At 36.1% G+C, this 17,500-nt stretch overlaps 1 protein-coding gene across 1 annotated transcript in view; it reads left to right on the top strand.

Moving 5' to 3' along the window:
* The window catches only part of CNMD (chondromodulin), a 288,554-nt gene that overhangs the window by 176,427 nt on the left and 94,627 nt on the right, over positions 1-17,500 (top strand). The gene's annotated exons all lie outside the window — the stretch shown is intronic.

Here is a 17,500-nt window from a genome sequence, read left to right on the forward strand (position 1 = left end):
CTGCACCAGAAGGTGTGTTAGTAGGTTGCAGAATAGAATAGAGTATTCTATAATTGGTCTAATATGAGCTGCATAAAGGGGAAGAATTTTCTCTCTAGCATTGCTGTCAGCCCCATGGAGGTTTAGGTGGGCAGTTTCATATGCTTTTTGGATGCTCTCCGATTGTTATCAAATTGAAGGTCATCACCTACAAGTCCTCCAATGTCTTTTACTATTTTGCCAACTTTTATTTTTTATCCATCAATAGAGTATAAACCTGGTGTTTTTTCTCAAATGCAAGATGTGGCAATTTTGAAATTGAATCAAGGTCATTTCAACTGCATCATTCATGTTGGGGTCACAATTCATTTTAAGCTATAGCCTTAAATTAATTGTGGATGCAAACAAGGACAGTCAGAAATCATATTCAGTGAATTACTAGACAGAATATATGTTTTTGAATTTAATGACTTCAGATAAGTTGTACAAAATCTGAGCTAGTAACAGTTTTCTATGCTGGTCCAACAGAGTGGAACTATGACCACTTGTTACATCATTTCTAATTTTAAAGGTTGCCTAATCATGGACAAGAATAGTTCAGAGTTATTACAGACTTACAGGCTAGAGCCATAAAAATAGCCCAGCTGTTCATCAGCTGGGAGAAACCTAAGATAGCCTTGGTATTTATCTAATTTATTCTTAATGTGTACTAATGAATTACTAGATAACATTTTGAAACAAACCGTATTCCATAATCTTGGTATGCTTAAAGTAAGGTACCTGTCTCTAGCTACTGCATGTCTAAGATTAGCTGAGAAGCGTAATTTGTGAGAGTGAGCACTCCAATTATATAAAGCCTATTTTAATGCTAAAGTCTTAGATGAAAAGGGCCTTTAAAGGCTCTATAAGCAAAGCATAGGGTTTTCCTTTTGTACTCTCTGCACAACTAAACAGACATTATGGTACAATATTCAATCGGCATACCACCACATCAGGTCAGCCACTCAGTGGTGTGACGTTGGCTGTATGTGATTCCTTTCTGTTGATGTGACAACCTGACCCCATAAACAGAATGAGAAAAGTGGACTGATGTCGATAAGTTTTACTGTTAACTTCAGTAGTTTGTCTTTTGCATTTTCTCAAGTTTCAGATGCAGCAGCATAGTGGGAAAACAAATGTTGAACCCCATTACATTATTTGTTGAAGTAGTGATGCATAAATAAAAATAGTGACCTCCATATAGTTACTGAGCACTTCAGATATCTGAGATGCAGTTCCAGGTACATTCTGTTAATGATATTACAGCGAGCATCCAAAGAATCACTAAGTTGTTAATGGCTGCTGAAATACTGTAAAGAATAAAGAGATTTGTCCATCACTGGTGGGGTCTTGAGTGCTGGAACCATAGAGCCAGGGGGAGGGGGAGCCCCCCACTTTTACATCTGCAAGACCTGTCAGAAAAATTAATGAAGTGGAGTTTTCACGCTAACATGGATTCACATGGGGAAGTTAAACTAACTAAACTAGATGTTCTTGTTCTCTTATTGCTCTGTGTTACAGGAGTTATGCTGCTGCTGTTCTATTAGTGCTGCTAAAGTCAAGCCGGTAAGGAGAGTTTTGTTATTTTATTTGCAGGAGTTATGCTGCTCCCACGCGTGCGTGTGTGTGTGTGTGTGTGTGTGTGTGTGTGTGTGTGTGTGTGTGTGTGTGTGTGTGTGTGTGCAAAATGCCCCAGTTAGGTATACCTGGTGGTTAGTGTTACTCAGGCTCAAACAAGAGCCTGAATTCTCTACTCATACCACCACTTGTGATTAAGGGAATTGAGTCCATAACTCTCCACTGTCCAGATTTTCACAGAATATTTGGCTCATACTTTTGGTCTTTTAAATTTGTGTTTTTCTGGCAAATCAGTGAGAACTGAATTCACTAAATAATGATAGCTCTTTAAGTTTCAGTCTCCCTATCTTTCAGGAAACACATGGTAACACAAAACACTTTATTTCAGCAACTTTCTAAGATTATACAAACAATATTTAAAATGTGCTCCTGGTTTTGGGCCTTTGCCCCCACAAATAAATTTTGGCTTTTTCCAGATTTCTTGTGTTGTGCACTTGAGAGATTTAGTTGATCGTCAAGTGGATTTTACAAGCTGAGAGCTTCGGGGAAGAGAAGTTCAATGCTACCTATGCTAAGTTGTTTACATTGTTAGTAGCACAACAGGTAGTATACTTGCTTTAGATGCAGAGGGCTGTGGGTACTACTCCCACAGTATGCAGCTGGATCGCTGATACTGTGCTGTGTTGTATTTTAATGGGAGTGGATGCTGCAGTCCTATGAATGTCCTTTTTTGGAGGAGTTACTTAGTAACTATGAACCTATCAGTTTGGTATCCATTCCCCATTGCAAAATTACTAGTTTATCATTTTTTATTGTAGCATAGGCAATTTATTCTTCAAGGGCAACAGGCACTTTATTTGTAGATGAAACAATAAAATATAAAGTTGTTTGCTAGCAGCAACCTCTTCATTAGTTACAGAGCCCTTTAATGTGGACTTATTTGGATGACTTACTTCTGCAGAGATTTTGAATATTTATTGATATTGGTGGATTGTAATGACAGAAGTTTGAGTGGCCTTTTATGGTTGAAATTTTCGGAAATTGGTAGTTTTGTCCTTATTGGTTCATACATTTTGTTTCATTGCTCACTAGAAGACTGTTCCAAACTACAAATGTAAAACACATTCTAACAAGTGGTGCTGTATTATATAAGGAATATAATTTAATACAATCAGGTTAATACTATCAAAAAGGTGAATCAAAGAACGTATACATGTATGCTTGCTCACAGGATGCAGGAGTTCAAAATAGGGGAAGAGACCATTCACCAATGGTGTCCCCCAGGGTTCGGTGCTGAGTCTTTCTCTGTTTGCTATATATATATCTCAAAAGTAAAAGGAAATATCAAAGGGCTTTGGCTGACTAAGTTTGAGATGACTGCAAGCTAGCAGCAGTTACTGAATCCCAAAATGAATTAACCATCATGCAGGAAGGTTTATCCCAAACAATAACTGGTGCCAGATTCATGAATTGAAACTAAACTCCATGAAATACATTATCGTATCCTTTGAGAAGTCATCTACTCCAGGGAACTGCCAAATTGACAATGGCCCCTGAGAACTGACCCAGTTGTTTGGCATTTGGGGACTTGTGTGTACAGTGACCTAACTTTTGACCAACATGTGCCCAGAGTGATAAGGAAGTCTTTTTATATTGCACAGCTTATAAACAAATTGATTGTGACTAGATCTAGAGATTTTATTGTTCCCCTTTACAAAGCCCTCATTAGTATAATGCCCACTTTGGCATGTATCTGTCCAGACCCAAGCAACAATAGGAATACCCACAGAGATACCTTACTAAAAGGATGCAAGTCCTAAACAGTAGGTCTTGCATGGACCACCTCAAAGATTTATTACTATACTCAGTATCCTACAGAGTGCTTAGAGGTGATGTGTCTGGCATACAAGGCATCCTCCGACCTAATACAGATGGACCTACTGAACATCAGCAAGTCAAATGGTATCAGAAATACTCAGTCCAGGTATCTAAACTGAATGTTGTTGTGGAGAGATGTATATATATCCAGAGCAGACAATCCATTCAAGTAAAACAAACCTCATCCCTGTCTATGTTCAAATGCAACTTGAATCTAAGGATGGGTAATATAAAATATACTCCAGGATTACCCCTCATGCCACTAATGGATAGAGGCAGTTCCTAAATGCCGCATCCCTTACATGGGTCCCCTCAAATTATCTACAGTGTGATCACATTTATTCTCACTAGGGCTAATGTACAATTATGAGCCATGGGATAGGTAAGACCAATCAGGAAGTGTTAATTCGAGCACCGAAATGGAAGTTGGCTAAGCTTAAAATGTCCTCCAAGTGAATCTATGTTATGGTAGCAAATAGTTAAAAAAAATTGCCCTTTTTAGATCACTAAGTGCCCCTGTCACCCCCCCCCCCCACCACCACCAGTCTTCAACAGCTTCCGGCGCCTCTGTGTGGGATACCACTTTTGCATTGTTAATTTTAATACATTTGGCTACCACCCAAGAAGAGGGTGCTGTTTATCCAGATTTAAATAGCAGCTGTTATGTAAGCACTAAAAGTAATCATTTGGCAAAGTACACACATTTCAACTGAATGACAGCAAGAAAATTACAAATGTGGTTATTATCAAAACATCAGTATAATAGTGTTACCAAATGACCACTCAGGATTACTGTTTCTGCTAAGAAAGAGTATACTTTATTTTTCATTATATGAATAACAAACAGGATCAAAGCATATCCTGAGAATCAAACTGTACATCTCAAAACTTCAGATTTCAACATTACAATTGCAGTTTTACAGTTAAAGGAATATATGTTTCAAATGTCATTCCACATACATTCACTAATACATACTGATACACCCAAGTGGAATTTCAAGAGGGAAAATGCCAGATTTATGAAATCATTTTTTTCTCAGTAATATGTTTATTCAGTATGCTCTGAGGCATAGGTAGATGAAGCCTCTACTATGACCCAGATGACCCAAAATTGACCATAGGCTCAAGTGCTGGAAGATACAGGCAGGGGGATGGGAATATGTGGCTGACTCAACCTTACAATTCCTGAGGGAGGGATTAGTAGTTCTAGTTAACAAGTCACCATCATGTAAGTAGAGGTTTGCAAAGCACTGAAATATACAGGACTGACATATGTAACCTTGGAGATCCCATGACAGTGATGCTGGTTCTCAAAGCTTGTAGGAGAAAGCACGCGCAACAAGGGGAGGGAGATGTACACTCAGTGGTGATGTAGGTGCCTGTGTCAGCAGAAAGAAGTAGAATATTGCCCTAATACAAAATGTCATTACTTTTAAGATGACAACAAGGGTATGAAACACTACCTCATCTACCTATTTGATATCCTTCTCAATTGTCTCTTATCTCTATATAGGGAACAGAGGTAGTACCCTTCCAGTTACTACTCATAGCTCCTTATGGCATCCAGACCTTTCTTGAGTCTGACTTTTTAACTAAGTGACTTGCCAGCTTATAATAGGCAGAATAAGAAAGGGTAAGGATTTATCAATGAAATGACACTACGATTGTTAATTTAGGATGTCCTGCAGCTGAAAAGCTTTGGTTATCTTTATGATTTTTTTAAACTGATTTTTTCAGAAAATGATCTGAAATGCAAGAATATGTGTAGGCTGTAAGAGGTGCAACATTCTGCACCACATAGGTGTTAATGAGTTAAGGCACATTGCTGGAGGCTTACTGGCCAGTGGACAATGAGGCAAAAATAATATAAAAAAGATATATTTATATTGTTTTTCATTAAAAAATGCACAAACACAACATAATGGCTATATACTATAAGTGAATAGAAAAGTAGAAGCATGGAGCATATGTGCAACTATAACTTAAAATGTACAAATTGCATAACATCAAGAAACATGTTTAAATGGTATATAATATAACTTTTTTTTTTAAAACTGGCCATACAGAATAGACAACAAAAACAGTCAAGATAAATAAATCTAATGACTGCAACACATTTGTAATCTAGTACCCCCAAGTGAGAAAATGAAAAGAGGTCAACACTCTTAATTAGGTACAATGTGAAGCACTATCTTCTAACTATTATCTTCCAGAAAAAGGGTTTCTTAAATTTATTTGTTAATTTGTTGGCCAGTAAATACTTAGCCATTCTTTAGGAAATTATTTGACACATATTTTTGAAGGCTAACCAGTAGGTAGTAATTGAATATGTTACCATGACAAATAATATTATTAACATTATGAAATTTATTCTTAATTAACAATCTTTAATTTACCTAATGTAGCTCATTACTGAGTAATATTATGTTGAATTAATTGAAGATACTTTATCTTATTTGTAAATGTCCATAGTTTGTGTACAGGTGTGCAGATCAACAATATGTGTAATACATCTGCTTCTCTAGAATCACAGACATTACATGCACATGTTGCAGGAAGAAAACAAATGTAAGAAATCTAGAAGTCATATAAGCATTTTAATAGATTGTTAATTGAATGTAGTACAGTAAAGGGACTATGCCGCAGCAAGTAAATCCATATTTTCCATGAATGCTCACCTTCTAATGAATTAACATAACTTCCACAAATACATGAATGGAACAGTAAAATGCTGTATCTAATCTTTAAGAACAAAGCACATCACTTTGAAAAAAAGATGTTATGGAAATCTTGGAAATTAAAGCTTGTTTTATAATTTGGAACAGAACAGTTTTTATTCTGTCATGGGGAAATATTATAAATGTCATTTAGAGATTAATCAAATAATAATACTGAAAAATGTCTGAATAGCTTTGCAAGTTTTTCAAAAATGATTTAACTGCAATAAAATGTTTATAAATAAAGGTATAGACAGACAAGTTTTTTTTTAATTGTAAAGCTCTAATAGATAACAAAAGGAAGAAATTCATGGCAAACATTCGGAGGTGCAATACCCAGCATAGTTAAAAAAAAAAAAAAAAACTCATAAACCTAACCAAGCAATTCAGGGGGCTAATTAGTCTACCAAAGTCAAATATGAGGCAAAATTAGCCTCCCAGTCCAAGGACAATTACAAAGATTTCTTCATCTATGTCCATAACTACAAAGGCAATACACAACAATGTGCCCATTTAATTGTAAATAATGCCATCAATATGGGGCCCAAAAGATATAGAAAGCCTCCTGCTTGAAAAATGTAGCTCCAAGTTTGCACCCCCCCACCAGATGCCCTTTAGGAAATACCTACATTCATACCCCCCAACTATCACTAGAGATCAGGTACTCAAGGCACTCTCCAAAGTCAAGAACACTGCATAGATGGTTCCCAATAATATCCCAGGATACCTCCTTAATAGCATGAAACATGAAGTATTGGGCCCACTAGAATAACTATTTAACCACAGCCTCCAAATAGACTTCATGTCAAATAAATGGAGGACTGTAACAGTTATCCCACTGCTCAAAGGTGAGCCACCCACGAGCCCAAGGAATTATCAGCCTATAAGCCTGACTAGCCTAATATGCAAAGCTATGGAAAGAGTAATCATGGGTATCCAACATGATGACATAGGTAACATACAAACATTGGACCCAAAACAGTTCAGGTTTGTCAAGGGCAGTTCTTGCTACTTAACCTGGTGGACTTCTTTGAGAAAGAAGGCCACCAGAGTAATAGACAAGGGCAAACTGGTGCATAATGCCTACTTTGACCTGGCCAAGGTGTTTGACACAATACCCCACTGAGGAATTGTACAAAATCTTACTAAACTAGGTATAAACTCATACAAGACTGACTGGATAGACAGTTGACTTATGTATAGGACCCAAGAACTTAGACAAGGGAAGTATACCTCCACAAAAATGCTGTTTACTAGGTGCATGTCTCAGGGTTTGCTGCTGGAGCCATCCCTGTTTAGCATTTACTTCACTGAGGTCAGTACAAACATCAATGACCTCTGTCTGACCAAGTTTACAGATGATTGCAAAGTGGATGCAGTCACTGAATCTCCCAAGACACAAATATCCTCCAAGAATGCTTGAAACAGACAAATAGCTGGTGCCAGGGTCATAGTCTAAAACTCAGAGTCAAAAAGTGTTTCATACTATCTTTCAAAAAGAGCGCCACTGCAGCAAGCTACTGTAATGGCAATACACCCCTAAAAGTAGACTCTGGACTCAGGGATATGAGAACATATGTCAACAGGAATTTGGCATTTGACCATCATGTGTCCACTGTAGTGAGGAAATCATTCTTTGTTGCAGAACTTATAAACAGGGGTATGGCATCTAGAACCAAACATGTCATTGTTCTAGTGTACTCTGCTCTCGGAAGACCCATCATTGAATACAGTACCCCCTTTGGTATGTACTTGCTGGGCATATGTAACAACTGGAGTGGCCATAGAAATTCCTCACAAAAAGAATACATGGTGTGATACTGGAATAGGTTCTGGGATTGGGGCATTAAACAAGATTAGAGAATCGGTAATAATACAGCTGTCTGACCACACTGCTTGGGAGAAGTTTCTAAAATCAGTCCAAAAAGAGGACACTATTTTACATTCTATTATCATGTGAATCTGATCTGTGTCAAGAGCTTCATTACATCTCCAGCATTTTATTTTTCTGATTTATATATAATTGCAATTTTGTGAGGTGTTAGAAAAACCCTTTGTAAAAACTTCCATGTACAGAATTTCCAGTTTAGTGAAGATGTTGATTTTCCTGCAGATTTTAAAGATAATTTTCTTCTTTGGTCTGTCCTAGTTTTAGCTAGGAAAATTATAATTAAAAACTGGAAATGCAGAACTACACTCTCTTTAGTGAACTTCTCAGTCTAGCTTAGTCAGTCTATAAAAGGAATTGTTAACTACAAAAATGAGAACTACAAATGTAAGCTATCAGTACATATCCTGGCAAAAACGTAATGATTTATTGGAAAAGTACTAATGGTTTAGTGTATATAATATTTTGTTATGGACCTGTGTGAATAGTTATTGTTTTGTCTTGTTATAAATTGTTTGAAATGCTGTTGATTTCTTAAAATCAAATAAAAACTTAAAAAAAATACATGGTGTGCAAAACAAGTCCCATGCAGAGGGTTTCAAGGCCTATCCCTTATATCTGGTCTCCTACAGGCTGCTGAGAGGTGACCTATGCCTGGTCTACAAAGCATCCTCCAATCCAACGCTAATGGATATGTTATACATCCATAAAACAAACAGCATTGGAAACACCCAATCCAGGGACCTAACCTTGCCTGCAACATAAATAGGATATGTTGGAGGGACAGGTATGTATTTCAGTAACTCTGCTTTCTCTGGGTCAGACTTCCCATCCGTGAGAAGCAGAGCTCATTCTCTGCAAATCTTGGATTAGTGGATTGGGAGCCATACATATACCCCTGGACTAGCACCTCCTATGTCAGTATTAAAGAGAGGAAGCTTGTAATGTTCGGCCACCCATGCCAAGTATACTGTATATACCCCCACAAAACCTTTTTAACCAATACCTATCAAATGTTATTGGGAAGCAGCTTGACTCAATAGCCTAGTATTCTACTGTGATACTATCTGATTGCCTCATAATATGTTAGGATTATTTGCTATAATGTGGAAGGCAGGTAGAATATCATTTAGACTTAAAATGTTACTTAAACTTTAAAAAGGAGAAATCAGGTCAGTAAACTGATGGACTTTAAGACTAGAAAAAATTACTCAAGAAAAGATGAGACTAGCAATTACTATCCACAATTAAAACACTTTAACCCATACTTTTTTACCAAATTAGAACCCATTCCTTATCCCTAAGTGCATACACTGCCCTCCTCTCCTTCACTCATATCATTGCAGAGGCCCTAGACAACAATAAACTCATTTCCTGTCTCTTCCTAGATCTCTCCAAAGCCTTCACTACTGTCTGTCATCCTCTACTACTATCCAAGCTTGCAAATCTCCACCTATCCCCCTCTGCACTTGCCTGGTTTAATAGTTACCTATCTGGCAGAGAACAATCTTTCAAATGGCTCTTATCCTCCTCACCTTTCCTTCCCATCTCCACTGGTGTTCCCCAAGGCTCCATCTTGGGACACCTTTTGTTTAACATCTTCACCAATGATCTTTACGCCTCATGCAAAGAATCCTCCCTTATTCAGTATGCTGACTCCACACATATCCATGTCAAATAACATTCCTGAACTACACTCCCTGACCCAACAGGCCCTACTATCCACTGAACAATGGCTCTCTCACAACCTATTGATCCTAAATCCCAAAAAGACCAAACTCCTACTTTTCCTTCCCTGTTCTCTTTCTCATCACAAAACCTCCTTTTTTATTACATCTTTTAACAATACAACTATCCAACCTGACATCCACACAAAACCCCTAGGGGTCATTATCAATGATGAACTAAAGTTCAACCTACACATACTCCAATGTATAAAAAAAACAAACCAGAAACTAGGTCTGCTATATCGGAACAAAAAATTCCTAACCCCTTGAATCTAGACTTACCCTAGGCCAGGCACTCCTCCTCCCCTCCCTCTTATATGCCGCCCCAGTTCTTACCAATATCCAGGCCTCCACTCTAAACAAACTCCATCAGACTTACCATAAAATAGCCAGATTCATTACTAACTCCCCATACAACTCACACCACTGCATTTCTTTAAACTCTCTTCAATGGTTTGAACTTCCCCAATTTCTGCTATCTTATCAATTTCATATGCTACTCTCTATTCTTTATAAACCCTCCTTCTGTCCATCTCTATCTTCCTTAGTCTCCATCTACATCCCATCCCGGACCCTCCGTACTTCTAACCAACAATTACTTAATATTTACCACCCAAAAAGGTCAGTAGGCAAACTACTCTCCAAACACTCCCTTGCCCATGCTTGGAACAAACTTCTCCTTGACTTGCGTTCAATCTCCCGCACCTCACACTTTAAAAATGAACTAAAAGCTTATTTTCTCAATTCCAGAACCTGCCCTTGCCATGACCCTCCCTAGTCTTCCTTCCCTTTATGTACCCTCAAAAGGACCATACTTAGTACCTCATTACACCTCTCTCTCCCATGTGTCTACTATGCATTTGCATAATTTTATACAAACAAAAAAAAAATATTGTTGACCTATTGAACTATATCAATGTAAAATTGTTACTTAGCTTCTTTTTAATGCAACTTTAACTTTATGCATGTAACCCAACATATGTGAATCTTTTTGCTATAACTGCTATTATATCAATATTGTTTAAAATTGTACTTGTTTAAAATGTACTACAGGAGCTTTTCTCCTCGGGTCTCCACTGAAAATGGGCCTCAAGCCCAGTTGGACAAACCCAGTTAACAAATGTCAATAAATAAATAGATAAATATTTTTGATACTGGAAACGTTCTGTTGTTTTAACTACCTGGTAATAAACATGCAAATCAGGTAACTTAAAAATTTCTTGAAAATTTGGAAGCAGAACATTTGCTGTATGTTGGGCAAACAAATTTGGGAGCCCAAAAAACTTGATAACATCCAAATGGATTTTCTTAAAACATGATTCAGGAACAGTTTGCAGGTAGAATTAATGAAAAAGAAAAGCTAAAGAAGCACACTGATTTTATTTCCTTGAAATTTTGCATGGGAATTTGAGACCATCAAGTGAGTTCTTAGTAATCATGTTCCTGTGTGTGTGTGTGTGTGTGTGTGTGTGTGTGTGTGTGTGTGTGTGTGTGTGTGTGTGTGTGTGTGTGTGTGTGTGTGTGTGTTCAAATATGTGTATATATAACTATAGGTATATAAACTAAAGATATATGCATATGTGTATCAATGATATTTACATAGCTATAGATATAGACATAGATATAGATACATATAGATTGGTTATATGGTACTCTGAGTTATTTTGTGCAAACTTTATGGCTAAATAGTTCACTTAAATTTGAAACCATTAATGACTGCATAAGCAAGAATATCCAGAATTCTGTAATCATGGTAAAGTGGGGATACAGTACATCTGAATGAAGTTCAATCTTCTTTCGGCTGTTCCCGTTAGGGGTCACCAAAGCGGATCAACTGTTTCCATTTCTTCCTGTCCTCTGCACCTTGCTCTGTCACACCAACCACCTGCATGTCCTCTCTCACCACATCCATAAACCTTATCTTAGGCCTTCCTCTTTTCCTGTTACCTGGCAGCTTCATCCTTAGCATATTTTCCCAATATACTCTGCATCCCTCCTCAGCACATGTCCAAACCAATGTAATCTTGCCTCTCTGGCTTTGTCTCCAAACCTTACAACCTGGGCTGACCCTTTAATATACTTATTCCTAATCCTGTCCATCCTTGTCACACCCAGTGCAAATCTTAACATCTTCAACTCTGCCACGTCAAGCTCTGCCTTTTTTGTCAATGCCACTGTCTCCAACCCATATAACATAGCTGGTCTCACTACCCTCTTGTAGACCTTCCCTTTCACTCTTACTGGTACTCATCTGTCACAAATCACTCCTGACACTCTTCTCCACCCACTCCATTCTGCCTGTACTCTCTTCTTCACCTCTCTTCCACACTCACCATTGCTCTGAACTGTTGATCCCCAAGTATTTAAACTCATCCATCTTCGCCACCTCTACTCCCTGCATCCTCACCATTCCTCTATCCTACCTCTCATTCACACACATATATTCTGTCTTAGTCCTGCTGACCTTCATTCCTCTTCTCTCTAGAGCATATCTCACCTCTGCAGGGTCTCCTCCACCTGTTCCCCACTCTCACTACACATCACAATGTCATCTGCAAACATCATAGTCCATGGGGACTCCTGTCTGATCTTGTCTGTCAACCTGTCCATCACCATTGCAAATAAGAAATGGCAAGTTCAATAAATAAACAAATTAGAAAATAACTAAATGGCTGCTAGAGTTCTGGAAAGACTCTGTATTGGAGAACAAAATAAGTGTTGCAACATCTGCAAAGTCCCTGAATAGAGTAATGTTACCAGGAATTTTAGAAAAACATATACATTATTTGCAAAGAAGGTATTGCAATAAAGGTGCAATATGTACATTAAACAGATAAAGTTAAACAATGAACCAGACAATTTTAATATAAATTGGTTTATAGCCGCATACAATTATATATGATGATTTGTATAAAGCTTCTGACAGCCATGCATTATAGTTTCTGGAAACCCTTTCCTGTATAACACTCAGAAAATAAGTGATAGTTAAGGTGAGTTCATGGTCATAGGATGATCATTTAGCTACATTTTGTAAAACCTGACTGAAAAGGATATATTATACAAGGTATTTTCTGTTTTAATTTATTGCTTGGATAACAGCATACACATGTATATCTAGATTAATTGAAGAAACAAGCCTATTGTTGGCTGGGTCCAAATGATCTGAATTTAATTTAGAAATTAAAATTGTCTTTGACTGGTTTAAATATATGTCTGACAGACATTTTTCAGAATTAAATTAAATGTATTCCCTAAGATTCTACTAATTTAATAACAATTTATAAAATTCTGTTCTGTAACTATCAGGAGTCTGGTGATTTGTTGATCTTTATTAATTTAGTTACTTGTTGTACTTTTTTACCCATAACTGACATCTTTAATTTGTTTCTAATAAAGCAGAATATCTTGGGGAAACTAAGTGAATTAAGATCAGTACCAATTTCCTTGGCTAAAACTAAAATAGATGAATTTTGTTATAGATTCTGAAATGTACATTCAAAAGCCTGTAAGAGGTCTTGAGTGGAATCTATGATGGTTTTATCAACCTTGATAGTACAAATTTTACTAGAAGGCCTCTGAATATGGACAATGAGAGAGAAAAATCTGGAAGTGATCTTTACTCTTTTCAGAAATTTGACTTTAATATTCTTTTAACTATGATAATTGGGAGATAAGACTATGGTTAGGTTATGTTTGCAGGTCTTTTAATTGTTTATCCATTTCCTCATTATAATCTACAATAAGTAGATCCTACATAGTTTTAGTACTATGAAATGATTTTAAAGTATTTTAAGGTTGATTTACTAATTATGAGGCTTCTCCATTCTGTCTTGAGTGAAGCCCGAGAAATATAAACTGTAATCTTAGATTTGCTGATCTTACAAAGAAAATCGTCAAATATGAGTTCAATTTTGTTCATCCATTTGATATATATATATATATATATGGTTTCCCTTCATATAATCAAACAGCCATATGACCAAAAGTTATCTAAAAAGCTTGAACAACCAAAATATTAAAGAGAATGGGACTTGTATTGTGCAGGATTGTGACATAGCAAGGATCAGGGTATTGCTCCTTTCCCCACTGTTGTGTAGTCTTGGAGTTAGCATATATAATGATCATGGGGTGTGGGGGATGTGGGGATGGGGTAGTCTCCTCTGCAAAAAACAGGTGTTTTGTGAATTGCTGCATGTTATGATATTTTGGTTGTTCGAGCTTTTCAACTTGATATTCTGACTTTCACTCGTATGAGTGTTCCCTTATATAACTGTTAGAGATGAGTGTCTGATTTCAACTAAATATGAAGGTATAGTATAGTCTAATGTTAAATGGACTTCTGAATGGTCTTAAAATAGTCGAGTTGTATTATTAAATCAGTAACCACATTTGAAGAGGAAAAAAACAACAAGAAATGAGTCCTAGACCAAGAAATATATAGAGAAGGAAAAGGGTAATTGTTTGGAATCTAGATATAACCATCTGTAACTGTCCACTAGGTTAGAGACATTCATACATTCTGACAAACATTTGCAGTGTTTTCAATGAACATTTTAAATTTTGATTTTGATAATCTTTATTTAGGTCAGTAACAGTATTCCAGCCACTAGCAAACATATCATACTTATTTAACTTAGCAAGCAAATTGCATAAGAAAGTAAAGAACTGTATTGAATCATTCAGAGTATGTATATATTCCGGACTAGAATTGGTTTATCTAGATTACTGCTTTTATAGGTAAAATAAAGTCTTCACTGAGAAACAATGTTCTAATAGTTATGTTGCAGGGCATTTTGACTACTATAACCACACCAGTTTAATCTTGTGATGTCTAGCTACTACTACAAAACTGATCCATTTTTTTATTGATAGCACTCAGGTGATCTGACAAATTTTGCATTTCTTGGTATAGGAGATTTGAGAAAATAGTGAAAGAACAGTTAATTCGTATATGGGATTTGAATTCCATTTAGGTTTCATGTTAAGAAAAGGCAACGTTTTATAGAAGATGAAACATCTCTGTTATATTTGTAATCAAGAGTTGTACCATTGAATCCATCCCAGAAGTAACCCAAGCCTAAACCTTAACCATACTCCATAACCAGAGTTCTGAGAGAGATCATTAAATTAAGCAAAAGCTTTCAAACAAATTCAATTTGCTTCCAAACATTTGTAAAAATACTCAATAAGTATCACTTGGCTAGACTTCAAAGAAATCTCATTGACTCTAACAGGTCTTAGTAATTTACAGATATGTAACAAATAAAAAGTTGTACTGGAATTTCTATAATAATCAGTATCAGACAAAATAAGCAAGAGTAAAGAAAATGAATGATTAACATGTTAGCTATTGCATAAAATGAACAATAACTTCAAGTTTTGCCGTTTTCAAATTTATTGTTTTCCATGAGTAAACTGGAACAGCAATAAATCATATATCATGAAATAAATCATAATTTACAACATGAGATTTAGCATTAAACGTCAGTGGATTTCCCACAAAGGCTTAACTAGAACATAACCATTTTACATACCACGGTTTCAGTGTATTTACAACATAAAATGATTCAGATTAACAGTAACATCATTTGCAATAATAACTTAGGTTTTTATCAGAAACAGAAATGAAACCAATTCACAAATTTAAAAATATAATTCTTTTTTATGCTAATTTAACAATGAATATAAAATAAAATGACTCTAAAAAAGAGGGTTCATATTATGTTGAAACTTTAAAAGTTCGAACACTATATGGTCGAACTCATATGTTCGAACTTTTAAAATTTTGAAAATGACAGAAAAAAATAAAAAACAGGAAAAAAACCTACCTGACGGTTGTAAGTAGGGGGCAAGCCCCCCTTCACACCTTATGTAGGGGGCTGCTCCCCCACAGCCCCGCTCGTTAAATATACCAACTCCGAGACCACTCTACAGTGCAGTAAAGGGAAATCTTCCCTTTCTGCACTGAATGGAGATCTCCGTTAACACATTCAAACTTTTAAAAGTTTGAACTTATGGGTTCGACCATATAGCATTTGAACTTTTAAAAATTAGACAACGTAATAGGGAATCCTAAAAGCATATGGTTTCATATGTGTGCAGATATTACAGTAAGTAAGTTAGATGTATTCTGCTTACATGGGATTACTAAAATACTAAGGTGATTTCCACTAAAAGATAAATAAAACAAAACTGTTCTCATTTGTGTTTGCTGCCATAACTGATGCCTATACCATTAGAGCTCTCTACATACAGATAGAAAGTCTGACACCTTAACAAAACAGACTTAGCTTACAAAGAGAAATCCCAGTTACCGAATAATAGGGTGTTGCATGAGTAAGTTATTTATTTTATGCAAATTAAATAAACTTGAATCTGACAACTAAACGTTTAAATGTATTGCATATAAACAGATATTTAACAAGGGGATCAATTTGATCTATCCATGTTATTCAAAAAACACTTGTTAAAAGATTCTTATATGGATGAAATGATTAAATGGAAATATAAAAGTCTTCTCAGATTTTCTCAAATGACATAATTTTTATATTGGTTCACAACTCAAGAGTAGAGTCTATATATTAGATGAATTTAGGCTAAATAGAAATGAAGACGGAAATGGTTGGACATTCAAGGGTCAACACTATACAGGAGAAATTAGATGTTGCTATATATATATATATATATATATATATATATATATATATGGATTCATATCACTTCACTGAAAGACCATTTCACTGACACCCATTTCACTGAGATCAAACCACCTAAAGTTCATTTCACCTAAAACTCATTTCACTGACAAGTAGTACTCTAAGGCAAGTCAAAGGTATATGTCCTTTTCCCCACCGTAGTGTGATCCTGGTGTTAGTATATATAGTTGGGGGGCACACCAAACAAAGAGAGGGTGCGGGGGTGTAGCCTTCCACCTAGTTGGGTTTTACCAAATAATATAAAACAAAATCAGATAGAAAACCAAATTAAGTGGGGACTATGCCCCCACAACCCCTAATGTGGTGGGCTGTGTCCTCCACACACCCGTAACTCTATATACTATCACAAGGATTGCACTACAGTGGGGAAAAGGACATATACCTTTGACTTGCCTTAGAGTACTACTTGTCAGTGAAATGAGTTTTAGGTGAAAGGAACTCTCAGTGAAATGAACTTTAGGTGATTTGGTCTCAGTGAAATACAATACTATTAGAATATAAAGTTGAAATGAATGGAAAATTCTAGAGATTTATTTTTCAAGATGAACAAGACACATTCTCAGAAAATTATAAAAAAAAATTGGCTTTTCCAACAGTAGCAGGGACAGCTATTTATCCTTTTCAGAAAATATAGACATGGAAGGTTAAACACAGAGCATTCTACTGTCCAGATAAACTGAATAGAATGGCTAAAACAAATAATATACAATGTTGGAGATGTAATTCAAATGAAAATATTGACTGTAAACATTTTATTTGATTGTTCAACGATTCATGCATTTTGAATAAATATCCATAGCTTTGCACAAACAATTTGGACGGGAAACTTTTCCTTGATGAGAAACGTAGTATTGTATAATAATTATATACTGATATGCATCAGGAAAAAGCATATATATTCTCCATTTTGGACTATTCCAGCCATTGCTAGGAAACAATCACAAGAAATTGGATACAGAGGACACCTCCTTCTTTTAC

This window comes from Protopterus annectens, chromosome 5.part0 (assembly GCF_019279795.1).
Source record: "Protopterus annectens isolate FY-2018-M chromosome 5.part0, PAN1.0, whole genome shotgun sequence".
NCBI lineage: Eukaryota > Metazoa > Chordata > Ceratodontiformes > Protopteridae > Protopterus > Protopterus annectens.